General features: G+C 44.1%; 1 pseudogene; it reads right to left on the bottom strand.

The window, feature by feature from the left end:
• Positions 1–1,388: 1,388 nt before the first annotated feature.
• On the bottom strand, positions 1,389–24,314 carry LOC129150493 (UDP-glucuronosyltransferase 2B31-like; annotated as a pseudogene).

Below are 24,314 nucleotides of genomic sequence, written 5' to 3'. Positions count from 1 at the left end.
TTATTTACAGATAAAGTTGCTTTTTATTTTTAATTAAAATAATAAAGTTGCTTTTTATTTTTAATTAAAAATATTTTTATTTACAGATCAGTATGGCTAAGTGGTTGAGCCTTGACCTATGAACCAGGAGTTCACCATTTGATTCTGAGTCAGGGCACATGCCCGGGTTGCTTGCTTGATCCCCAGTATGGGATGTGCAGGAGGGAGCCAATCAGTGATTCTTTCTCTTTATTGATGTTTCTATCTCTCTCTCCCTCTCCTTTCCCCTCTGAAATCAATAAAAATATATTTTAAAAACATACACAAAAAACACTATGCCATGTGAAAGTAGCCAGTTCCAAAAGACCATATATTGTATGATTCTGTTATTATGAAATGTCCAGAAGGACTAATTTATAGAGACAGAAAGTTGATCAATGGTTGCTTGGGTGAGAGATATGGGAAGTGACTTCTAAGGCATATGATAGTTTTTTAGGCAAAAATGCCTTAAATGTATATTATGGTGATAGTTTCATAACTCTGTAAACATACTACATATATTTGAATTATATAATTTTAACATGTGAATTTTATGGTATGTAATAATATCTCATAAAATCTATTAAAATGATCATAATAAAACTAGAGGCCTGATGCACAAAGATTCGTGCAAGAATAAGCCTTCCTTCCCCTGGCTGCCTGCACTGGCTTCTCTTGGTTACCAGGAACTGGGCTACTTCACTCCAGCTGTTGAGAGGTACCCAGGACCCTGGCTGCTTCGCACCAGCCTCCACTGCCACCCACCAAGATCCGGGCTGCTTTGCTCCTGCAGCTGCCAGGCACCTAGGACCCGGGCTGCTTTGCTCTGGCCACCGCCAGGCATCTGGGATTGGGGCTGCTTTGCTCCGGCCATAGCCACCACCCACTGGACCCGGGCTGAGGAGGTCACTGCCACTTCACGGCGACTGGTTGTTTGGTCATTTTTGTCATAATGCCTCGTGGCCTTTTATTATTATGATAATAAGTTTTTGAATGTAAAGATATTTATAGTTTCAGAAATTTTAGATATTAAATTTATTTAGGTAAAGAATTTATGATTTTTCTTCTAGTTTATCACTCTTCCTTTTATGCATTTTATCATATTTAAAAAAAATGTGTCCATATAATTACCTACATAACTTTATATTATTGGAGGAGAAAATTGTTGCTTTAGATGGCTACCCATTAAATACAAGGGGTTAATATGCAACTTTGAAGTAAATGTGTGGTCAAAAATAAAAGTAGATTTAATCTGGGTTAACTCATGTTAATAATGTTAAATTTAGCCTCTTAAAAATGGGATAAAACTACGATACACTATTGACAAAATAATCTATATATAAATCCTATCTATAAAAAACATGTGATACTTACGAAGGGTCATTAATGACAGTCTTCAATGCATTGAGCAAATCTGTACTTGAAATAGTGTTGAAGTCCAATCTGACAGCTGCTCCCTTGGTCTTCATGTGAGCAATGTTATCAGGTTGATCCGCAAACACAGGAAGACCCACCATAGGGATCCCATGGTAGATCGCCTCATAGATGCCATTGGTTCCACCATGAGTTATAAAGGCTTTGGTTTTTGGATGGCCTAGGATTGGGTGAATTTCAACAAATGATGAATTATAAATCTTGGAAATAAAACGAGAGTTGTGCAATAAAGGCACAGACAGAGGCAGTTTATTTAGTAACAGATTGATTTAAACATCAGACTGTATTAAAGTGTCTTTCAGAACTCATAGGAAGAGGCCCCTAAGTCTGCTGGAGAGACAGTGAAGGCTAACAGAGATCAGTGTGTTTCTTGTGTCTCAGAAATGAATATAAGTTGCCAGTGGACACATGGAAAGAGAATACTCTGGATTTAAAAAGTGTATGCAAAAAAAAAAAAAAAAAGTGGTGGTGCATGTTGAAATATAGTCTCTTAATAAAATGGTGAAGTCAGAGTGTGATATGTAGATGTCAAGGCAGCAGACAATGGGATGGTGGTGGCACAGGAATCAGAGGAAGGAAAAGCTACACATTATAATGAAATATGTTATTATGCCCTAGTTGGTTGGCTCAGTGGATAGAGTGGCAGCCTACGAAATGAAGGGTCCCGGGTTGGATTCTGGTCAAGGTCACATGCCTGGGTTGCGGGCTTGATCTCCAGTAGGGAACATGCAGGAGGCAGCCAATCAATAATTCTCTCTCATCATTGATGTTTCTATCTCTCTTTTCTTCTCCCTTCCTCTCTGACTTCAATAAAAAAATTAAAAAGAAAAAATAGAAGAAGAAGAACTGGGACACAGTTGGATGCTATTAAAAAAAGAAAGTGTTATTACTTCAGAAAGATATATTAAATTATTTTCCCAATGGAAAGTGGAGAGTCACTGGCAATAAAAGGGAAGCTGATATTTTTCAGGAATACCTATACACCCTTACCGTGGGTTATATGATTGGTGTAAGGAGAGAATTAGGAGGCAGAGTGACAATTAGGAAAAGGTTGAGATATTCTCTCTGAGATGAATTACACATGAAATAAAAGATCTTTTGTTTGTCGCCATACGGAACATGGCTTTGTAAAATAATATGCCAACTGTTATAGCTAATCCTTCTCCCCTAGGACTGGGAAATAAATATTGGGAAGTTCATTTATATTTTTGAGGTTTTCAATAAGAAATGTCCAATACATTTCTATGCTAGTGAACTGTTTATCATTCTGGTTGACTTGATTCTCATTTCAGGGTTTTCCAGAATCTTACCAAGAAGGTCATTCTGGGGGATCCATTTATAGAGCCGAGTATTTGGCCCTAAGGTATCTGTTTTTTTGCCATCATATCTCCATATAACCTGTTAGGGTAAATAAGGTAATGTATTTCTTGAGTCAAATTGTAGAGTTATATCATGATATAATACTAAATAGGTTAAGAGTCATCTAGTTAAATCCCTGACATATTACAGGTAAGGGAATGAGAACAAGACATGTTGATAATGAGAACCAATAAAACACTGATGTAAGAGGCATAAATACTTACATTGCGGGTTACTTATTTTTATATTCAGTCAGGTATGAGTGCAATCTTGATGTTTCACATTTTGGGGTTAGACAAATGAGATGATCAATGACCAATTCAAGCATATAATATTTTTTAGGTAGTCATATAATTGTAGTGCAAAACACAGCAAATTAATAGCCTATGTATTTATTTTAATTATTTATTATTCTAAATCTCATCATCCAGGTTAAATGTTAACTTGTATATTTCTTTTTGAATGATGGGGAAGTGGTTTACTAATATTCACTAATTTCATAAATTACCTTGGAGTTTTTTACATCTTTTGATTTACAAAATCAGTGCAATCAGCTACTTATGAGAATTGAATCATTCTGATATGTAAAAGTTTATTAATAAAATAAATAATGTCTGCTTAATGAGTATGTTTAACTTCTTTTAGTTTTCTACTCATTAATCAGCACTTCCAAGTTGTAATTTTCACCTAAATCCAGTATTATCACTCTAACTAGGATTGAATATTTTCTTTTTTCTTCTCCCCCCACCCCCATTTTAGAATTTATTTTATAAGGCAAATTGTATGTACTATTTATTTATTTATTTATTTATTTATTTTTATTGATTATGGTATCACATAATTGTCCTCATCCCCCCCATCCCCACCCCAAATCCCTCCCCATGTATGCCCCCACCCCCTTGTTGTCCCTGACCACTGGTTAGGCTTATATGCATGCATACAAGTCCTTTGGTTGATCTCTCCCTTTTACCCCCACCCTCCCCTACCTTCCCTCTGAGGTTTGGCAGTCTGATCGATGCTTCCCTGTCTCCAGGTCTGTTTTTGTCCATCAGTTTATGTTGTTGATTATTTCCCCTAGTTGCGTGAGATCATGTGATACAAGAAATACACTTATAGGAACCGAAAATGAGACCAGCCATAATTGTTATGCTGAGAGGCAAATTAATCAGTCTGTAGGAAATTTTTTTAAAACATAGAAAGAAAAGCCATGGACACTTTATAAATAATAGTTTACCCGTTGAAAAGATCAAATATGATGATGACAGTAAATTTTTTTCATCTGATTGCTAATATTACAAAACATGCTACAATACATTGACAGCATTGATTAATATGGTTAGTTAATTATAAATGGCCAAGCAATTTCTAAGTCCACCAGTAAGCTGGATTCTAGTTTATAGTGGTTAACATCTTTTTGCTATGTGTTAAAGTTACTTCAAGTTCTCAGCAAATTTGCATAGGTGATAAAGAGAAAGCTACATTAGGAAACTAAAAGTAGTTCACTAAAAGCTACATTACGAAGCTAAAAGTAGTTCACTATTACCCAGAGCCTTCAAATGTACTTTATGTATTAGAATAATTCACTACCATAATTTATGGAGAAAGGGTAGCATCTGAAACTGGGCCACACTAGGCTTGCTTCTGGTTGACTCTTTTATATTCCCTCCCCCTGCTCCTCTGAAATCTGCTCCTCCTACTCCTCCTCTTCCTTCTTTTCCTCTCCCCCCTCCTCCATCACCATCATCATCATTATCATCATTATCAGTTATTATTCTGAGGGGTTGTTTTGAGGCCACATATTATAAAACACTGGGTCCCCTTGAGGGCTGAACCCACCTCCACCCTAACCCACCTCCACCGTTTCTTTTATGTCTTCCTGCTTCAGAATTTAGCAGGGCCCAGCCCACCAGGGAGGTTCTCTTTCCTTTCTACAGGCCTTTCTCTAATCATGGTGGCTGGCTTAGGTACCTGGATGCAGCTTGGTGAGCCCTGGACATCCTTACTCTGAATATCACCTTGCAACACTGTATAGTTCCTAATCCAAAATCCAGGGAAAGTAGGAGAGGCCTGGATTACCTGGCAAGTCTAAACTTTATGATGCCTTTCAGACTGTTATCATTCCCTGTTTAATATTAAAATTTAACTCCAATCTGAGAACATCTGTAGTGTGTACAATACTCTAGGAATCCTGCAAGAAAATGAAGCAAATGACAGGATAGGATTTGGTGATATCTGTTCCTGCCCTATAATCCTATGTAATAAAATCCTAATATGCAAATCGACTAACAGGTGGAATGACTGGTTCCTATGGCACGCACTGACCACCAGGGGAATTCGACCAGCAGCAGTGTTGGTGACAGGGCTGGCCAGCGGCTGTGCCATGCCACCAGTCAAGGCGGGTGCCAGAGGTGGCCCCCCCGATCGCCCTGCCCGCTGGTCACCCCACAGATGGCCCTGATTGCTGGCCAGGCCTAGTGACCCTATCCTATATATTGGGGACAGTCTATTAGATTTAAAAATTAAAACCTGGAATAGCTAGTCTAACACTGATAAAACAGGATGATGCAGCAATGACATGCATGGACTCTGACTTGCACATTTTGTGGTCAGCCCTGATTCTGACACATATAACTGTGTGACAAAGCCAATTACTTAACTTCTCTCTGCCTCAGTTTTTCCACCCAAAAGATGGGGAAAATGGTATACTGCCTCAGAAGGATCATGTTATGCACTACTTTTTATAATCAGGTCAAAAAATGTAGCTGCCTGTATAACAGTAATATGCCTTTCACCTGTATGAAAGTATGATCACTGGTACATGCAGTGGCCCCAATTTCAAGAGGGATGTCTGACTGTTGGTGTAGGTCCAACATGCATGCGGGATCCCAGATTGCAAGAGGACACAGGCCAGGCTGAGGCACCCTCACCCCCCATGCACGAATTTCGTGCACCAGACCTTTAGTGCTATTATAATACCAAACTTCACACTGTACTTTTGATATATACTTCTTTGTGACCAGAATGTTAATACCATATTGCCAATCAAAAACAACCTCTGTACTACTTTAGCAGCTGACATGTGTATTTTGTTTTTCAAATTGGTATCTAAGATCATTGAAGCTCTTTTAATACTTTACCTTCCATGTAGACATTTCTTAATCAGACACTTTACAGAGTTCAACACACTCATTAGCTTTCTGCTCTCAGGGAGTTTATCTAACCTTTTGTGGAACCTGGGCAAGGGCTGATGCAATCGCATTGGCTCTTTCTTCTGTCATGTTAGTGACCATCGACCCCAGGGAAAACACCACAATACCATTTTCTCCAGAGCTCTGGGCAAACTCTTCTATTTCCTGTGAAGGAAGAATTTTTTTCCATTACAAAACACAGTAGTATAGTATACACTTTGAAATAATTGCTTCAAAAAGCCAAAGAGAAAATTATGTATTATAAGAAGTTATTAGTATAGTTCTTGTTATTTTAAATTGTGCTAAAATACAGATAATATAATTACCATTTTAACCATTTCTAAGTAGTGTACAGTTCAGTAGTATATATATGTATGTGTGTGTTTATATATATATATATGTGTATATATATATATATATATATATATATATATATATATGTAAATATATATATGTTCTTATTGTTGTATAAACTATCTCCCGAACTTTTCCATCTTGTAAATTTTTACTGTATATTTCTTAAGCTGTGATTCTCCAATTCCCATTTTAACATTCCCTGATAACTATCATTCTTCTTTCTGTTTCTATGAATTTGACTAGTCTAAATCCCTTACATAAGTGGAATCATGTAGTCTCTTTTTGTCTGTGGCCTATTTCACTTAGCAAAATGTCCTTAAGATTCATCTATGTTATAGCAGTTTTAAGGCTTAGTAATGTTCATCTCCAGATAACCTGAGCCACCATAAAGACAACAAGTGGGTCCTAGAGCAAATTAATCCTGAAATATTGCAGGAGGTAAAAATCACTAAACTGATACTTTCATTTTTCAGGGACATCATGAGAAGGCAGGGTTCTTTGAAAAAGATAATGCTGAGAAAAATAGAAGGCAGCAGGAAGGAGGATGATCAAATATGAGATGGATTGACTCCATAAAAGAAGCCATAGGCATGAGTCTAAAAGAGTTGAGAGGGCTGTTAAATGTAGGATTTTGTGGACATCACTCATTCATGAGGTCCTCAGGAGTCAGAGCTGACTCACAGCACATAATACATTGTGTGTATTGATTGTTTATTGATTTATCTACCAATGGCCCTCGGGTTGATTTTATCTTTTGGCTCTTGTGAATAGTGCTATAAATATGATTCTATTGTCACTGTTTTCGAATATACCCATAAGTTCTATTGCTGGATCAAATGATAATTGTTTTTATTTTTTGAGGAACCTTCATTCTCTTATTATCAGTGGCTGTTTTGAAGAGACCTAATCTCTCTCAGTTCCTTTGGAGTATACAATTGATGAGCTTGAAATCCCTTACTACATACTAGTGGCCAGGTGCATGGATTCATGCACATTGAAAGGAAATTAATCAGAAGGTGGCTGGTGGGGCGGGACTGGGCAAGATTGGCCAGTCACGTCCTGGAGCCAAACCCCCACCGTCCTCCTCCATCCGGTCACACCTGAGGCAGCTCTTTGGCTTGAAGCATGTCTGCAGTGAACCGGGATCCCTCCAGCTGTCTGGGTCCCTCGGCCTGGCCTGCGGGGATCAAGCTGAAACATCCACTAAGGGGTCCTAAAGTGCAAGGGGGCACTCTGTAAAGTTGCTGTCATACAAGGTGTGGAATGCAAACACAACTGTGCAGTAAACCAGATTTGCGGCTGACAGTGCCCCAGCAATAAAAAACCCCACAGCTGAAGGTGGAATCAGCCTCCCTCCTCTCTGGTTCTGGGATGTGCCACCTGAGAACCACTGCTGCAAAGTCATTGCAGGTTGGCATCTCCTGTGTTGAGCATCTGCCCCTGGTGGTTTGTGTGCGTCATACCTACTGACCAGTCAGGTGGTCAGATGAACGCTTAGACTTTTATATATATAGATTACATAGGTACTTGTGTAAATGTGTGTCTGTGTGTGTTTGGGAGATGTATAAGGAAGAAATGAAATAGAGCCCATACACAATATTGAAGAGGAAATGCTTTTAGAGACTCTTCATTTATAATGTTATCAATAAATAATATATATTCTTATAATGAGACTACACAACAGTGTGTTGATTCACCTTTATTTCTTTATTGTAGTTGTACTAAATTATTTGTGTCTATGCTTGTCAGGTTTTCTGGAGAATTATTTTAGTATATTCATTAGTATTTTATCTTTGACTATGAAAACTAAGAAAAAGTTCGTTATGATTAGAATGACTGTTTATCTTTTTTATCATCTCTATAATAATTTATAGCTCATCTTAACTTTTGTCAGATTCTCCCAAGCTTTCCCCACAAATCATTAAAAAATTTATCAAAATATAGTTGGCATACTATATTATATTTGTGTCAGGTATATAACATAGTAATTTGACATTTATATACTTTCCTATGTGATAAGTCTAGTAACCATCTCACTGCACAAAGTTATAGTAAGTATTATTGACTATATTCCTTATGCTGTACATTAAATTCCTGTGATTATTTCATAACTATAAGTATGTGCCTCTTATTCTGCTTCCCCTTTTTCTCCATTCCCAACCTCCTCCCTTCTGGCAACCATCATCATAATATATAAAAAGCCAGCAGCTTTCATGATCAAAACAACTGGATAGCCGAGGCCGGTTTGGCTCAATGGATAGAGCGTTGGTCTGCGGACTGAAGCTTCCCCGGTTCGATTCCGGTGAAGGGCATGTACATTGGCTGCGGGCACATCCCTGGTGGGGAGTGTGCAGGAGGCAGCTGGTCGATGATTCTCTCTCATCGATGTTTCTGGCTCTCTTTCCCTCTCCCTTCTCTCTGTAAAAAATCAATAAAATATATTTTAAAAAAATTAAAAACAACTGGATGGATGCCTGAACAGCAGGCTGTCATACAGGCTGGCAGGGGGGGAAGTTGGGGTGACCAGGCCAGCCGGAGGGGCATTTAGGGACAACCAGACTAGAAAGGGGGGGCAGTAATAGGCGACCAGTTTGGCAGGGGGTGGGGTTAGGGGCTATCAGGTTGGCAGGCAGAGGCAGTTAGGTTGATTAGGCTGGCAGGGGGGCAGTTAGGGGCCATCAGGCAGGCAGGCAGGTGATCAGTTAGGAGCCAGCAGTCCTGGATTGTGAGAGGGTTTTTCCACTGCCAGTTTAGGCCCAATTCCTGGGATTGGATATAAACCTGCAGTCAGACATCCCCCGAGGGGTCCCGAATTGGAGAGGGTGCAGGTTGGGCTGAAGGGACCCCACCCCATGCAAAAATTTCATGCACTGGGCCTCTAGGTCTATATAATAAAAGGGTAATGTGCAAATTGACCGAGCTGTTGCTATGATGCGCACTTACAACCATGGGGCAGACACTCAATGCAAGAGCTGCCCCTGGTGGTCAGTGCACTCCCACAGGGGGAGCAATGCTTAGCTAGAAGCCCTAAAGTGGGCTAATGGCTTGCGAGCACAGCAACAGTGGCGGGAGCCTCTGTGCATTTGTGGCAGCTCTAAGATGTCCAACTGCTGGCTTTGTCGGATATCTGCCGAGATCTCCCGGACTGGGAGAGGGCACAGGCCTGGGTGAGGGACACCGCCAAGTGCATGAATTTCATACACTGAGCCTCTAGTTAGTTTATAAATTGTATCTATAAGTCTGTTTCTTGTTGTTGTTGTTGTTGTTTTTTAGGTTATATATATAAGTGAAATCATATAGTATTTGTCTTTTTCTGCCTGATTTATTTAACTTAACATAATACCCTCTAGGTCCTTCCATGTTGTTGAATTTAGCAAGATGTGATCCTTTGATATTGGTGAGTAATTTTTCATGGTGTGTATAGACCAAATGCATATTACCTATTTATCTGTTGATTGACACCAAGGTTGATTTCATATCTTGGCTATTGTAGTTAATGTTGTAATGAACATGGGGGTGTATATATCTTTTCAAATTAGTGTTTTTGTTTACTTCTGATAAATACTCAGAAGTGGAATTGCTGGGTTGTATGCTATTCTATTTTTAATTTTTTGAGGAATCTCCACACTGTTTTCCATAGTGGCTCCACTAATTTACAAATTTGCTCCATGCACAGGAGTACCCTTTTCTCTACCTTCTTGACAACACTTTTTATTTGTTGAGTGATTTCTGGATATTTACTTTGTTTTCTGCTACTTTACTTACTTCATTTATCAGTTCTAGTAGTTTATGTGTGGAATCTTAGGGTTCTTTATATACAGTATCATGTTATCTGAAAATGGTGACAATTTCACTTCTTCATTTCCAATATAAATGCCATTTCTTTCTATTTCTTCTCTGATTGCTCTAGCTAAGCCTTTAAATACTCTCATACCTAATAATAGACAAACATGTAAATAGACCATACCTCTGCTATGCCCACTGCCAATCAGAGTGAGTATGCAAAATAACCCAACAAAGATGTAGGTTAATTTGCATATCTAGACGCCCAGCAGCCTGAGTCCTGGGAACTTTCTCAGCACCCAGGTCACTCCGAGGTAGGGCCCCCGTGGGTCCTGAGCAACCGGGGAAGGGCCTGAGCCAAGGGCCTCCTGCATAGAGTTGGAGCTGGGCAATTAGAGGGAGCTGGGGGCCCCCTGCCCAAGCCCCAAGACCTGGTCAGAGGCTTGGGGCCTGGTCAGGAGTGGTGTCCTCATTTAGAGGGAGCTGGCAGACCCCTGCCTAGGCCCCAAGCTTCGGCCAGCGGATTGGGTTCTGGACAGGGGCAGAGCCGGAGATCGGAGAGAGCTGGGGTCCCCTGCCCAGGCCCTGAGGCTTTAGGCCTTGGCAGGCATGGAGCTGGCAATCAGAGGGAGCTGGGGTACTCCTGCCCAGGCCCCAAGCTCCAACCATATGCTTGGAGCCTGGGAAGGGCCACAGCCTGAGATCAGAGTGAGCTGGGGGGCTCCTGCCCAGGCCCTAAGGCTTTAGGTTTTGGCAGGACAGGAGCCCGAGATCAGAGGTAATAGGTGTGAACTACAGAGGAAACACCTTTTCTGACCGCTCATTGGTAAGCTCTCTGTATGCCACTGGTAATCTTCTTAGAAAATTGGGTATAAGAATCCTAAAAGGTGATCTAGTGTTTTTCCACCACACTCCTGGAGAAAAAAATGAAGGTCCGCTGCTGGAGGGCTAAGAACGTTCCTATCCTGCCCTAGCCAGTTTGGCTCAGTGGACAATGCCTTGGCTTGCCGACCACAGGGTCTGGGTTCGATTCTGATCAAGGTTATGTAACTAGGTTGCAGGCTCCTCCCTGGCTGGGGCCCAGGTCAGGGCTCAGGCAGGAGGCAACTAAAGTGTTCCTCTCACTTTGATGTTTCTCTCTGTCTTTCCCTTTCTCTTCCAAATTCTCTAAAAATCAATGGAAACATATCCTCAGTTGAGGATAAAAAAAAAAAGAAAGAAAGAAAGAAATGTCATATCCTATGAAAGACACATCTGGAAAATGCCTAAAGAAAGTTGTCATTCTTTCATGGTGAAGGGACTGGAGTCCGTGTTGTTGAAAACACCTTGGTGGCTGTGATGACTGGCAGTGGCTGCAGCAGCGGGGTGATGGGGCTGGTGCCTTCCCCTGATCAGCCTGGTCGCCTCAGAAGGACATTCCCTGAGGGCTCCCAGTATGTGAGAGGGGGCAGGCTCGGCTGAGGGACCCCCCCCCCCCCAATGTACGAATTTCATGCACCTGGCCCCTTGTATTAAATAAAGGTGGCAATAGTGTGCATCACTGTGTTGCTTTTGATTGCAGAAGAAAAGCTTTTAGCTTTGCACCATTACATACAATATTAGCTGTGGATTTTATTGGTCATATCTGCTCTTTATTATGTTGACCTTTTGTTCTCTCTGTACCCACTTTGTTGAGAGTTTTTATAATGAATGGATGCTGGATTTGTCAAATACTATTTTTCTGTATCTATTGAGATGATCACATGATTATATCCCTGGTTTTGTTGATGTTGTCTATCACATTGATTTTTTGTGTGGATATGGAATCATCCTTGCATTGCTAGAATACATTCCACTTGAGCATGATGTATAATCCTTTAATATACTGTTGAATTCAGTTTTCTAATATTTTGTTGAAAATATTCACATCTATTTTATCAGAGATATGTACTGTCTTGTGATTTTTTTTTGGTATTGTCTTTGTCTGGTTTGGTATCAGAGTACTGCTGACTGGTATCATAGAATGAGTTTGGGAGTGTTATTTCCTTTTCAATATTTCTGGAATAATTTGAGAAGGATAGGTATTTATTGTTTGGTAGAATTAAATGTTCAGTAGAATTTCCTTGTGAAATAATCTGGTCCTGAACTTTTATTTACTGGGAGTTGATTTTTTTAACTACTATTTCAATTTTCTTGCTAGTAATTGATATGTTCAGTTTTTATGCTTCTTCCTGGTTCATTCATTGAAGGTTGTATGTTTCTTCTATAGCTCTTGTTCAGGAGATTTCTTCTATTCTTTCATTTGGGGCCTGTTCCTTTGTCTCCCTATATTTGCTGCCTCTTTGTGTTTGTTTCTGTGCATTAGATCAGTTTGTTATAAGTCCAAGTCTTCTGTACTTCCTCATTTGTTTTACTGTCCATGCTTATTTCTAAGAATTAGATGAAACAACCCCCTCTGCTGAACCTGATGGAGTGGGTTTGTGTAGGAACGATCTTTGTGTATTCTGTGTGTGCTGCGTGGCTTTGGCAGGTTGGCTGGAATTGAAGTGGTTGTTTGAGGTACCAGGGGATTCCTGGCATGCAGGCTAGCCACAGTTGAGGCAAACATGGGCCAATTTTCCCAGCGTGCCCAGCTCTGGGGTACCTTGGTAGGTTGTATGGCTGGGTTTGGAGTAGCCAGTGACATATGGCTGTAGCACTGCCATGCAGTTGTCTGTCTGAGCCAGGGGGTGGGGGGATGTTGGGTGAGTGGACTAGGGCACGCTATGGTACCCTTGCAGGTGAGCTACAGCATTTGAATTGAATTCTTGCCCATGCTATTAGTGGAAAGAGAATGTAAACATTGGCACTCAGGCACCTCCAATCCCAAAGTGTTTCCACAGAGTCTGGAAAGTTCTCGCAGTATCTCAACCTTTTCTACGCAGTTTCTCTCTTATTTCTTGTGCAGAAGCTGTTCACTCAACCCTCAGCTGTTGTCCAGGAGGAAATGCTCTTCATATAGGTGTATTCTAAGTGTTCATGGGAAGGTGTCAGTTCAGGGTCTTCCGATGATGAAATCTTGGATCTCTCTCCCTAAATCACTTCTTACATGCTGGAGAGTTACTATAATTCATGAGTCTGGTATTATTGTCCAGAATTTCCATTAAATAGCCTTAACATTTCTAATTATAATACAGAATTATCCTTATATAGTTACTTATTTGTGTCCATGTTTCTGACATGTTTGTGTATGACACCTTTTGCTCTGAAATCATATTGTAAAATGGAAGTTCTAGTAGAATATGCTACGTGTACCTAACTGTGAGGGGCCCTCATCATCACCTCGCTGAATCTCCCAGGGAGCACCTGCCCCACAGTGGGAGAGGTACAACTGGGCTCTCTGCACCAAAGATCTGGTCACCCTCTTGAGTAACTCAGTTTGATGTATTTAAAGTTGCTGTGGCGAAGTCATGTTCAGAATTTTTTCAGAATTATTCTGTTGTGGTCCCTGATTTTTTATCAGTTTTCAAATTTTACTACTTTTAGTACTTTAAAAATTCCTGATTACTCAGTGTACTTTCTGGCTCCCACCCCAAAATGTAAGGAGCCAAAATTTCATATCTGGTCCAAACTTCATACTCATCTATCCACCCCCACTCACTCTGTTGATTTTTCTGTTTTAAATAGTTTACTTGTTGTTTTTCCTCTGAAAAATCAAGACATAACCCTTCTAACATAAAAAAGTTTACTTTCTCATTCTAATCCTTGCTTCAAACTTATGTATAAAAAATGAGATATAATCCTATAAAATAAAAGCCTAATATGCTGCCTGTCCGAAAGTTCATTTGACTGTTGGACCAGTTGCTATGACATACTCTGACCACCAGGAGTTGATGCTCGGACGAATAGGTTAGCTTGTTGCTGTGGTCCAGCCAATTGGGACTGGGAAAGATGGGCCTGAGATGCCCTGGAGTCCTCCAGCGGTCCCTCCCCTGCCATCCAACCTCCCAAAAGTCCCTCCCCAGCAGGAAGGCCTCAATCGGCCCTGATCAGAACTGGCCAAGAAGGGCCGGACACACCCTAGAGCCCTCCCTTGGTCCCTCCTTGGCCCTAATCATGAACTGGTGGGGGTACTTTGGCCTGGATGGCGCCCTCTCACAATCTGGGACCCTTGGGGGATGTTAGAGAGCCAGTTTCAGCCCGATCCCTGCAGGCCAGGTGAGGGACCCCACTGGTGCATGAATCCATGTACCAGACCTCTAGTTGATATACAACATTCTGTAGGTTTAAGGTGTACAGTGTATTGAGTTGATTCATTTAAATATTGCTAGAGGCCAGGTGCATGGATTTGTGCTCCGGTAGGGTCTCTCAGCCTGGCCTGTGCTCTTTCACAAACTTGGACCCGTTGCGAATAATTGGACTGCCAGTTTGGCCCAATCCCCACAGGCCTTTAGGGGTGTGGTAGTCACAAAGTGGCAGACGGCCAGGGTGGAGCCCGAGCTATGCTGCTGCCACTCTCAATCTGTCCCCGCTGTATCTGCTGCCTCCACGGCCCTGTAGTGCTGCTGCAGAGGTAGGAGAGACTAACACTGGCACAGCTGTGCTCGCCAGCTGTGAACCCGGTGTCTGGTTCCTGTTGGTCAGCTGAGCGGCTCTCCTGCTGTGGGAGGACACTGAACACCAGGGGCAGCTCCTGCATTGAGCATCTGCCCCCTGGTTGTGAGTAGCTTAGGCTTTTATATATATAGATAATATGATTAGTACCTAATATTAGAGAACATTTCTATTTAGGTCACATAATTATCTTTCTATGTGTGTGGTGAGAACATTTGAGATCTAATATGTAGAAACTTTCAAGTATATAAAGAGTATTGTTGGCTACAATCACTACATCTCCCAAACTTAATCATCTTCGAGTGGCAATTCTGTACCCTTGACCAACTTCTTCTTACCCACTAATCTCACTTTCACCAGTTCATGGTAATCACCATTATGCTTCTGTTTCCATGGGGTTTTCCATTTTCAGATTCCACATATACTAGTAAGTGATATCCTATATTTGTCTTTTTAAGTGTGCCTTATGTCACTTAACATAATACCTTCATGGTCCATCTATGTTGTCCCAAATAGTAGGATTTCCTCCTTGTTTATAGCTGAACAATATTTTAGTGTGTGTGTGTGTGTGTGTGTGTGTGTGTGTGTGTGTGTGTTTGTATTTCACATCTCTTAATTTGTTTACATTTATTAGCTCTTTTGAAAAATGGTGCAATAAACATGAGGTTATGGATATTTTTTGATATCCTTTTTTTCTAACTTCTAGAACGATACGCAGAAGTAGATTTGTGGATCATATGGCAGCTCTATTTAACTTTTTAAAAACGCTCCATACTATTTTTCATAGTGGTTGGACCGGTTTTACATTCCCACCAATAGTGCGCAAGATTCTGTTGTCTTGTTCATCACCAAGTCTCCTTAGAACAGCTATTTTGACTTTTTATTGGGTGAATCATATATCTCCACATCTGTATTTGGTTTCTGAAGGATTGTTGTAAAATTTGGTGACCTAATGTTACCTTGATTTTTCTTGTTCTTTGGAATTTTGCCTTGCTGTTTTTGCATTTGAATTAGCAATCACCTGCTTATGTTTACTACTTTCAGGGTAGAAATACCTTTTATCAGTACTGCTGTAGATAAGGCTTTTTCAGATCTTGAATGAATATGCCTGCTCTGTGCTTCATGCTCCCTGTTGTGGGAGGATTCTTGAGGCTGTTTGTCCTCCCTTCATATAAAGCACCAGTATAGATTCTGAGCTTCTTTCTTTTATTTTCCTGAAGGTGGTGCTAGAGCTCAAGTGTGTGGTTCTCTCATATCTGTAAGCCCTTGTCTGTATTCTGATCTAGCTTCCTATCCTTTTATCAAATCATGTTCTTGCTGCTGCCCTAGGCAGCTTCTACATGGAGCTGGCCAGAGAGGGGAGGAAATAATGAGTTGGAATGCAGGTCACTGTTGTTGTCCACATACCAGTATGGGGGGATCTGTAAGAAAGGTTTTCTTCGTGGTTTGTGGTCAGGCTTCCTGATGGAGTACAGAATGCAGTCAGGAGGAACTGTGTCTCTTTAACATGCCCCCCCGCTAATCTTCTTTGCCACTCTCCAGATCTGTTCTCTCTTGCCAATTACTGAGCTCCCAATTCTATATTCTGGATGCTGTGAGAGAGAAATGAGCTCTTTGGAAGCATCCTACAAACCAGGGGAAGCTCTGCATCCACTCACCGGCTCTCTATCCCTGTGAGAGAAATCACAGGCATGGGCGGTCCTTCTTTTAGTCTTCCACTGAGCTGCCTTGGAAGAGGAATGATGCTGGCAAAATCAGGCTTTCCTGTTGCCCACACCAATGCATTCAAATACATCTATTTTATGCTTGATCAGAGTGCTGGAACTTCTCTTTTGGAAATCTGGACTTCTCCAAAAGCTCTCTCATCCATAGGTGGCTGCCCAAGCCAGGTAGGTGCTCCTGGACTACAGCTCAGAGGGGCTGGAACAATTCACAATGTCCTGTAGGAGTCACAGCCAGTACTTGAGTCTTTCTGCCTGTTACCTGATGCGTAGGTGGGCAAGACTCTTTCCAGGTCCATGTGCATTGGCACTTTTGTTCGTGGAGAGAGAGCAAATCTTTGTTGTTGAAGGAGGACAACAACAAGGGATGTCTCATGCTCACTCATACCAGATTGCTATTGTCACTCCTGAGGTATTATGATTCACTCCCATGGGATGCTCTCCAGCATTATTGTAGTATTATCCTTTTTCTTTTCTTTTTTTTTATTTATTTATTTATTTATTTATTTATTTATTTATTTAAAATTTCTTTATTGATTAAGGTGTCACATATTTGTCCTCATCCCCCCATTCCCATCCCACCCCTCTCCCCACGCATGCCCCAACCCCCTGTTGAACTTAACAGTTGGATAGGCTCATATGCATGCACACAAGACCTTTGGTTGAACTCTCCCCCTCCCCCCAACCTCCCCTTTCCTCCCTCTGAGGCCCGATAGTCCGATCGATGCCTCCTTGCTTCTGGTTCTGTTCTTGTTCCTCAGTCTATGTTGTTCATCATTTCCCCTAGATGAGCGAGATCATATGTCACTAGATATATACTTATAAGAACTGAATGTGAGACGAGCAATAATAGTTATGCTGACAGGCAAATGAATCAGACTGTAGCGAACTTCCCCCTGGACCAACAGGTCTTTTGAGACCCAATTTCAATGTCCAGCTGTTCCTTGTGTGTACATGTCAGCGCTGACCCCTCAGCTCTGGATGGTGGACAAATGGTGGTAACGGAGGTCCGACTCCCTCTGGTTTGGTCTCGGCCGGACCCAGGGGCACGGCGTCACCCGGATTAAAGGGCACGTGGCCACACCCATACCCAAGGGGCGCGTGGCCTCACCCGGGCCTGAGACCCAGCCTCACCCGGATGGATCCAGGGGCACACGGCCTCACCCGGACCCAGGATCCGGCTTCACCCGTACCCAGGGACGTTTGGCCTCTCCCAGACCCAGGGGCACGTGGCCTCACCCGGGCCTAGGTGCACGAGGCCTCACCCGGATCCAGGGACACATGGTCTCACCCGGACCCAGGGACGCTTGGCCTCTCCCAGACCCAGGGTCACGTGGCCTCACCCGGGCCTAGGTGCGCGAGGCCTCACCCGGATCCAGGGACACATGGTCTCACCCGGACCCAGGGACGCTTGGCCTCTCCCAGACCCAGGGGCACGTGGCCTCACCCGGGCCTAGGTGCACGAGGCCTCACCCGGATCCAGGGACACATGGTCTCGCCCGGACCCAGGGGTGCGTGGCCTCTCCCAGACCCAGGGGCACGTGGCCTCACCCGGGCCTAGGTGCGCGAGGCCTCACCCGGATCCAGGGACACATGGTCTCACCCGGACCCAGGGACGCTTGGCCTCTCCCAGACCCAGGGGCACGTGACCTCTCCCAGACCCAGGGGCACGTGGCCTCACCCGGGCCTAGGTGTGCGAGGTCTCAACTGGATCTAGGGACATCTGGCCTCATTCGGACCCAGGGGAGTGCGGCCTCCCCCAGACCCAGGGGCGCTTAGCCTCACCTGGGCACGGGACCCAGCGTCATCCGGGTCCAGGGGCACATGGCCTCACCCGGACCCGGAATCTGGCCTCACCTGGGCCCAGGGGCACGTGACCTCACCCAGACCCAGGGACGTGAGGCCTCACCTATACCCAGAGGCGCGCAACCCCGCCCGCACCCGGGTCCCAGCGGGGCCCCGTTTTCCCGATCCCAATTCCTGCCGGTCAACCCCCCCTCAGCAATTCCCCCGGCCATCCTGCCAGAGCTCCAGGACGGCTGCTGCAGAACTCGTCGGGCGGCGGCTCAGTGAAGCTCCGGTGCATGGCGGCGGGCCGGTCCGGCGTCGCTGCGTCGGCCCTTGGGTCTGCAGCGGTGGCCGGTCGCCGAGCATGCGCACCTTGCTGCTTCCGGGGCGTTGAGATTCTTGACGGACTTGGAGGTCAGCAAGCGCGGAGTCTCCCACCCCATGTCTCATAGGGGCTCGTCTGTCCGTGCTCGGCAGCCAGTGGAGCCGTCCCCTCAGCCGGAGACCGCCGGGGGAACTGCGCCGAGCACGTTCCAGGCCGCCGTTGTGTCGCCTGAGCCGTAGTTCTTAAAGTGTGGTCTTTGGGTCACCGGCATCAGCATCATCCCGTATACCCCTCTTTTATTCTAGTTGTAGAGCATCCACTCAGCCAGCCCTATGGTGGTCTTGGATGGTGTCTGCTCTGCTCTCCTGTCGTAGTCTCAAAGTTGTTGTGGTAGGCAGCAATCAGGCTTCCGCCCTATGCCTCCATCTTGGTCCTCCTTTGTATAGTTAAGTCTTGATTGTTGTTGGTGTTACTGGGAGGGCTCTCTTTGTCTATAAAGGAAGAGTTGCTGTGCAGGAGACACGTTTATGGGCCGGGTCTTGGTGCAGCAAGGCTTTGGCGCTCACTGAATGTGTCACTTATGCGCGTGGTTGAAATCTGGTGTCATCTCCCACAGACCACTAGATGCCCTCGTTTCTGGGTCTCCAATGGGGTGTAGATCAGCTACTGCCTTAGGCACTCAGCAAGGATTACAGCAAAAACTGTAGTTTCCTCCTCCTGTCTGAGTGGCCCTGGAGCAGTCCGACTAGAACAGCAGTTCATCTGGTCCGCTGCCAGAGGGCAGGCCACCCACATGCATAAGCCGTTGCTTGGAGCGCAGGTGCGCCTGCAAGACTTGCGGGGCGGGTCTTCAAAACGTGCGGGGTGGGTCCCAGGGCGGGGCGGGGTCTCAGGGCGCCAACAGGCCATGGTGCGGCGAGCCTCGATGGCTGCGAGTCTGGTCCTTCTGCCTTCCACGTTTCTGAGTCCCCTTGTTCCGCACTCCAGCGCAGCATACACTGATTGCTGGGCGCACCTCCGCAAGAGTCCCGCCTCTCCCCGCAGGCATCTGGGTCTCCCGCGGGTCCCCAGAAGCTGGATTTCAGGGTGATGGAGAGCTAATCTCCCCTAGGTTTGGAACAAAAGCCCCTTTCCCCCGCCACCAGCCAGACCCACGCGCCTCCACACCTCATCCCCTCCGATTTCGCTGGATGTGAGGCAACAGGTCAGCCTTTCACCTCCGCCGCCATCTTTTCCGAACTTCCCAATTTGTACTTCTTAATCCCTTCAATTCAGTCAACTCTACTGAAGTCTAGCGCCGCCAGGAGGTGCACGGAGAGGGCGCCCAGGCCTCCGTCCGGTGTGCGGGGCGCGCGGCCCGTGGAATCAGGCGCGCGGGGGCTGCCCGGTGGGGATGGGCGCTGGGCGGCCGCCGGGCTCCGGGCGCCGCAGCCGCCGCCGCCGCCCCCGCCGCCGCGTCCCCAGCGCCCCGGGCCGGGCGGCCTGCGGGGGCGGCGCAGTTGCGAAACTGAGTGAGTATGGAGTCGGAACTTTCCTTGGCGGCCGCGATTTCTGGGCAGCGTCTGGGACCCCTCCCGCCTGCTCCCCAAGCCCCCGAGCCCGCTCCCTCTCCGCACCTGGGGCCTCTTAGCCGCCGTCTTGATTCTCCTCCGTCAAAATGGCTAGAGGGCTTGAATGTAAGATGAGAGCTCCTAAGAATCCTCCAAGTCGGTGTTGGCGGCCTCCGGGGCCCCGGGGATCTCACTGCGCAGCTCGGCCAGGTCGGTGGCACGGATGCGCCCCTCCTGCATAAAGATGGTCTCTTCCTTCACCGAGAGCCGCTGCGCCGAGTCCGCGGCCTCCGCCACAGCAGCTGCCGGGGCGCCCACGAGCCCATGGCCCCGGCTTCGGTGTTGACTGAGGGGAGCAGCCGCCCGGTCTGGGGAGACGCGAGCAGCAGTCGCCACCCTCACCAGTCCATGTTTCAGTTTTATTTCCGAAACTGCCATGCGAGGCAGCAGATCAGCCTTTCACCTCCGCCGCCATCTTTCTATCTATCCTTTTTCTTTAGTATAATATTTTTACACTGTTTTTATTACTTGCTGATATGATCTCTTTCCAAGTAAAATATCTTGTGTGTGGGAGCAAAACCTATGTCTACACTGCTCCTTTGTATATCCACCCATTGTCCTTGCACTGTGCTAGTCACTTTAAAATTAGTTTTTGAATGAATGGCTGATATTTTTTATGTGTTGAATGATGAAGGCCTTAATTTAACTGACCCTATTTCCAAAATCTCTCAAGTATAATTATTCTGTAATGATAGTTACATTCAGATTCTTTAAATAGTATAAAATATGTGAGTTTGCATAGGTGGATCACTTTACCCATACTCTTATATCTCTCTGAGTATGATTAGTTCTTCTGAATGAAGAACACAGGATCATTCCTACTGAAAATGCAAAGCAGAACAAACAGGAGTAGTTTTACCTCAGGCAGAGGCTTAGCAGGTTTGCAGTGGAGGCCTCCAACAAATACAAAATGTGGCAAGAGTGGGTGAGGAAACTCAAAATCCCAGTAGGTTCGAATAAACCAGCTTTTTGCATTAACTCGAATAATGTAGTGGGTCTTCCTGAAAGGGAAAAAGAACAAAAAGAGGAGAAAATAAGAATATTGTAAAGTGAATATTCCATTTTGTTTTCTTAAAAAAAAACCCAGAAACTTCGACTAATGTAGCCAAAGATGTTTAAAGTGTCTCTGGCTTGATAGTGCAAACATCTCTCTATATAAAAGCCTAAGCAACTTTTACAACCCACTGACTAGAGTGACTGGCCAACCGGCCCATAGCTATTAAGTGCACTGACCCAGACCTTGCTGCTGGGCCCCTGACAGCCCTGAATCTGGTTCATCCTCACCCCAGACCCAGACAGGATTCCATTCCTCATGGAATTGGCTGTTGGTTAGCTTGCTGCTGGGGCCAACCTCCCGTGGTCCCTCCCCACAGCTGCCCCCCCCAACCTCCATCAGCCCCGATCACCAGCTGGGCCAAGGGATCCCACCTGTACATGAATTCATGCATTGAGCCTCTAGTATTTACATAACATACATGTTTTACATTATGTTGTTCATATATATTAAGAATATATATATAAACTAAGAGTTTTTCTTCTCTAACATCTCATCAGGACATTTACAACCCTAGAAAATCTTTAAACCTAAGCCACTATAGAATTAAACATGCATTTTCTTACTCTGTAACGCTGCAGAAGTAAACATGTTAATGTAAACAAGAATTTCAATTCCTCAATCAATTAAATCTACCATTTTTATGGAAACATTTTTTTCCCTAGATTATTCAGTCCAGTTTCTGCAATTTAGCAAGCTATTCCCTTTATAGTATATTTCCCAAAAACTGAGATTTTGAGGGTATGGCTACGTTCCTGGTACTATACTTACATTTGGTTCAATTTAGGAGCCTGATAATACTTGTGCATTACTAAAAACATTTTTAAATAACAGCTGGAATATTTTCATAATAGTAATAGATGTGCTCACTCTTAATTTTGACTCATTTTGTCTTTATTGAAGGAAGACTTTTCACAAAATGTAGTTTAGTGACTTACATGTCCACACATCAACAACAGTTTAGTGTTTAAGCAGATGAGTTGTAAGTGCTTAGTGAAGGGATGTTAAATTATTAGAAAACTCAAATTATAGGTTCCTGAGTCTGGCACAGAGCACTCTCTCTCTCTAATGTGAAAGAACCCTTCAGGTAATATGGCAAAATATTTCAGTTTTTAAATCAAGCTAAACTATATAAGAGGAAGCAATTCCTCAATGACCTTATAATTTAAGCATTTCCATAATATTTGTGAGAATGAAAGATCATCATATAATGTTATTTTATCATTTTACTTATAAAAGACACATTTCTCTGAATTAATACTTATACTAACCCACCTCTTAGAGCACTAAGAAAGTTAGGATTTCATGATACCAAGTAAGGACTTGACTTACCTAGTGCTTCGCTGTAAAGCTGATCCCAATTCTCACTAAATGTTTGGAACCAGAAGTCAAAATAAAGTACGTACATCATATTTTTTACTCGCTCCATGAATGTCATATGATCACTTAATTCTGACAAGATATCAGGTACGTAGGATGGAGGGAATGGGAGTCCTCCACTGTACTTTTCAATGGTATAGCCCGGAGAGAAGCGGAGACTGTACACAAAAGGTATTTTAAGTAGCTCAGCCAGCAGCTCACCACAGGGTCCAATGGCATCTGCAAGAATGATGTCAAATCTTGATTCCTGTAGTTTGGTCATAAGTTTCTTGTTCAAAACTACATCTTTACAGAGTTTGTGAATAACATCAGTATATTTAAGACTGAGATCTTGCATTAGTGAAAAATAAGCCCAAAATGTATCTTTTGGCATATATGTCCACTTAGAGATCATCTGGATGAAAAGATCCTCAAAATCACCTTTTGTTAAAGATGTAGGAAAAATCTCAAATTGAATAGCAGTTGGTTTATTGGGATCAACAAGAATTGAGGCTGCAGATGTCAGTACAGTCACTTCATGACCAAGTGCATCCAGGATTGTCTTCATGTTCATCCAATGGCTGTATTCTGTGGGCCACATCAGCAACTTCCCACAGCTCCCAGGGCTGAAGTGACAACTCAGCTGTAGCAGCAGCAGAACTGAAACCCACTTCCTAGGCAACCTGGCGGTACACAGGTTTCTTTCTTTTTTTTTTTTAAATATATTTTATTGATTTTTTTTAAAGGAGGAAGAGAGAGGGACAGAGAGTTAGAAACATCGATGACAGAGAAACATCGATCAGCTGCCTCTTGCACACCCCCTACTGGGGATGTGCCCGCGACCAAGGTACATGCCCTTGACCGGAATCGAACCTGGGACCCTTGAGTCCGCAGTCCGACGCTCTATCCACTGAGCCAAACCGGTTTTGGCCACTGGTTTCTTTTCAAATGGCTGATCCGGTTCCCACGGCTCATGCTTATGTCCAAAGGGAAATCAATCAGGAAGTTAAAATATAACACACACAGCCAAAGTAAATACATTTAATGAACAATCAAAGCATTTTTTGGCAAGTCAGAACATTATAAAGTAATGACCTTATTTTTAATACAAATCTGTGTAATATCTCAAAGTGCTATCATCCTGCTGAATCAACTTTACAGTTTTCCTGTGATTTGTAATTTATTATAGACTAGAGGCCGGGTGCACAAAATTATTGCACAGTGTGTGTGTGTGTGTGTGTGTATTTGCCCTCTGCCTAGCCTGCATCCTCTCCAATCTGGAACACCTCAGGGGATGTCTGACTGCCAATTTAGGCCTGATCCCAGGTATCGGGGCTACACCTGAAGTCGAACATCATTTTCATAATCCTGGACTGCTGGCTCCTTATTGCTCACCTGTCTGCCCGGTCACACCTATCTGTCCCCCATGCCCGCTGGTCACTCCTTTGTGCCCCAACCCCTGCTGGCCTGGTCTCCCCCAACTGCCCCCTTCTTTCCTTTTGTTGGCCTGGTTGACCCTAACTGCTCCCTTCTAGCAGTTCCCCCCAGTGGTCCTGCTGCCAACGTAGTCACCCCTCACTGCCCCTCCTTCCAGCCTAATCACCCCCAACTGCACCCTCTGCCAGTCCGGTTGCCCACAAATGCACCTCCCCAGCTGGCCTGATCACCCCTAACTACCTCCTTTGCCAGACAGTTCGCCTCTTGCTGCTCCCCCTGCTGGCCTGGTTACCCAGAGCTTCCCCCCAT

This window comes from Eptesicus fuscus, chromosome 2 (genome assembly GCF_027574615.1).
Source record: "Eptesicus fuscus isolate TK198812 chromosome 2, DD_ASM_mEF_20220401, whole genome shotgun sequence".
Taxonomy (NCBI): Eukaryota; Metazoa; Chordata; class Mammalia; order Chiroptera; family Vespertilionidae; genus Eptesicus; species Eptesicus fuscus.
Note: the sequence above shows the minus strand (reverse complement) of the source record. Positions and strands in the feature narration are given on the sequence as shown.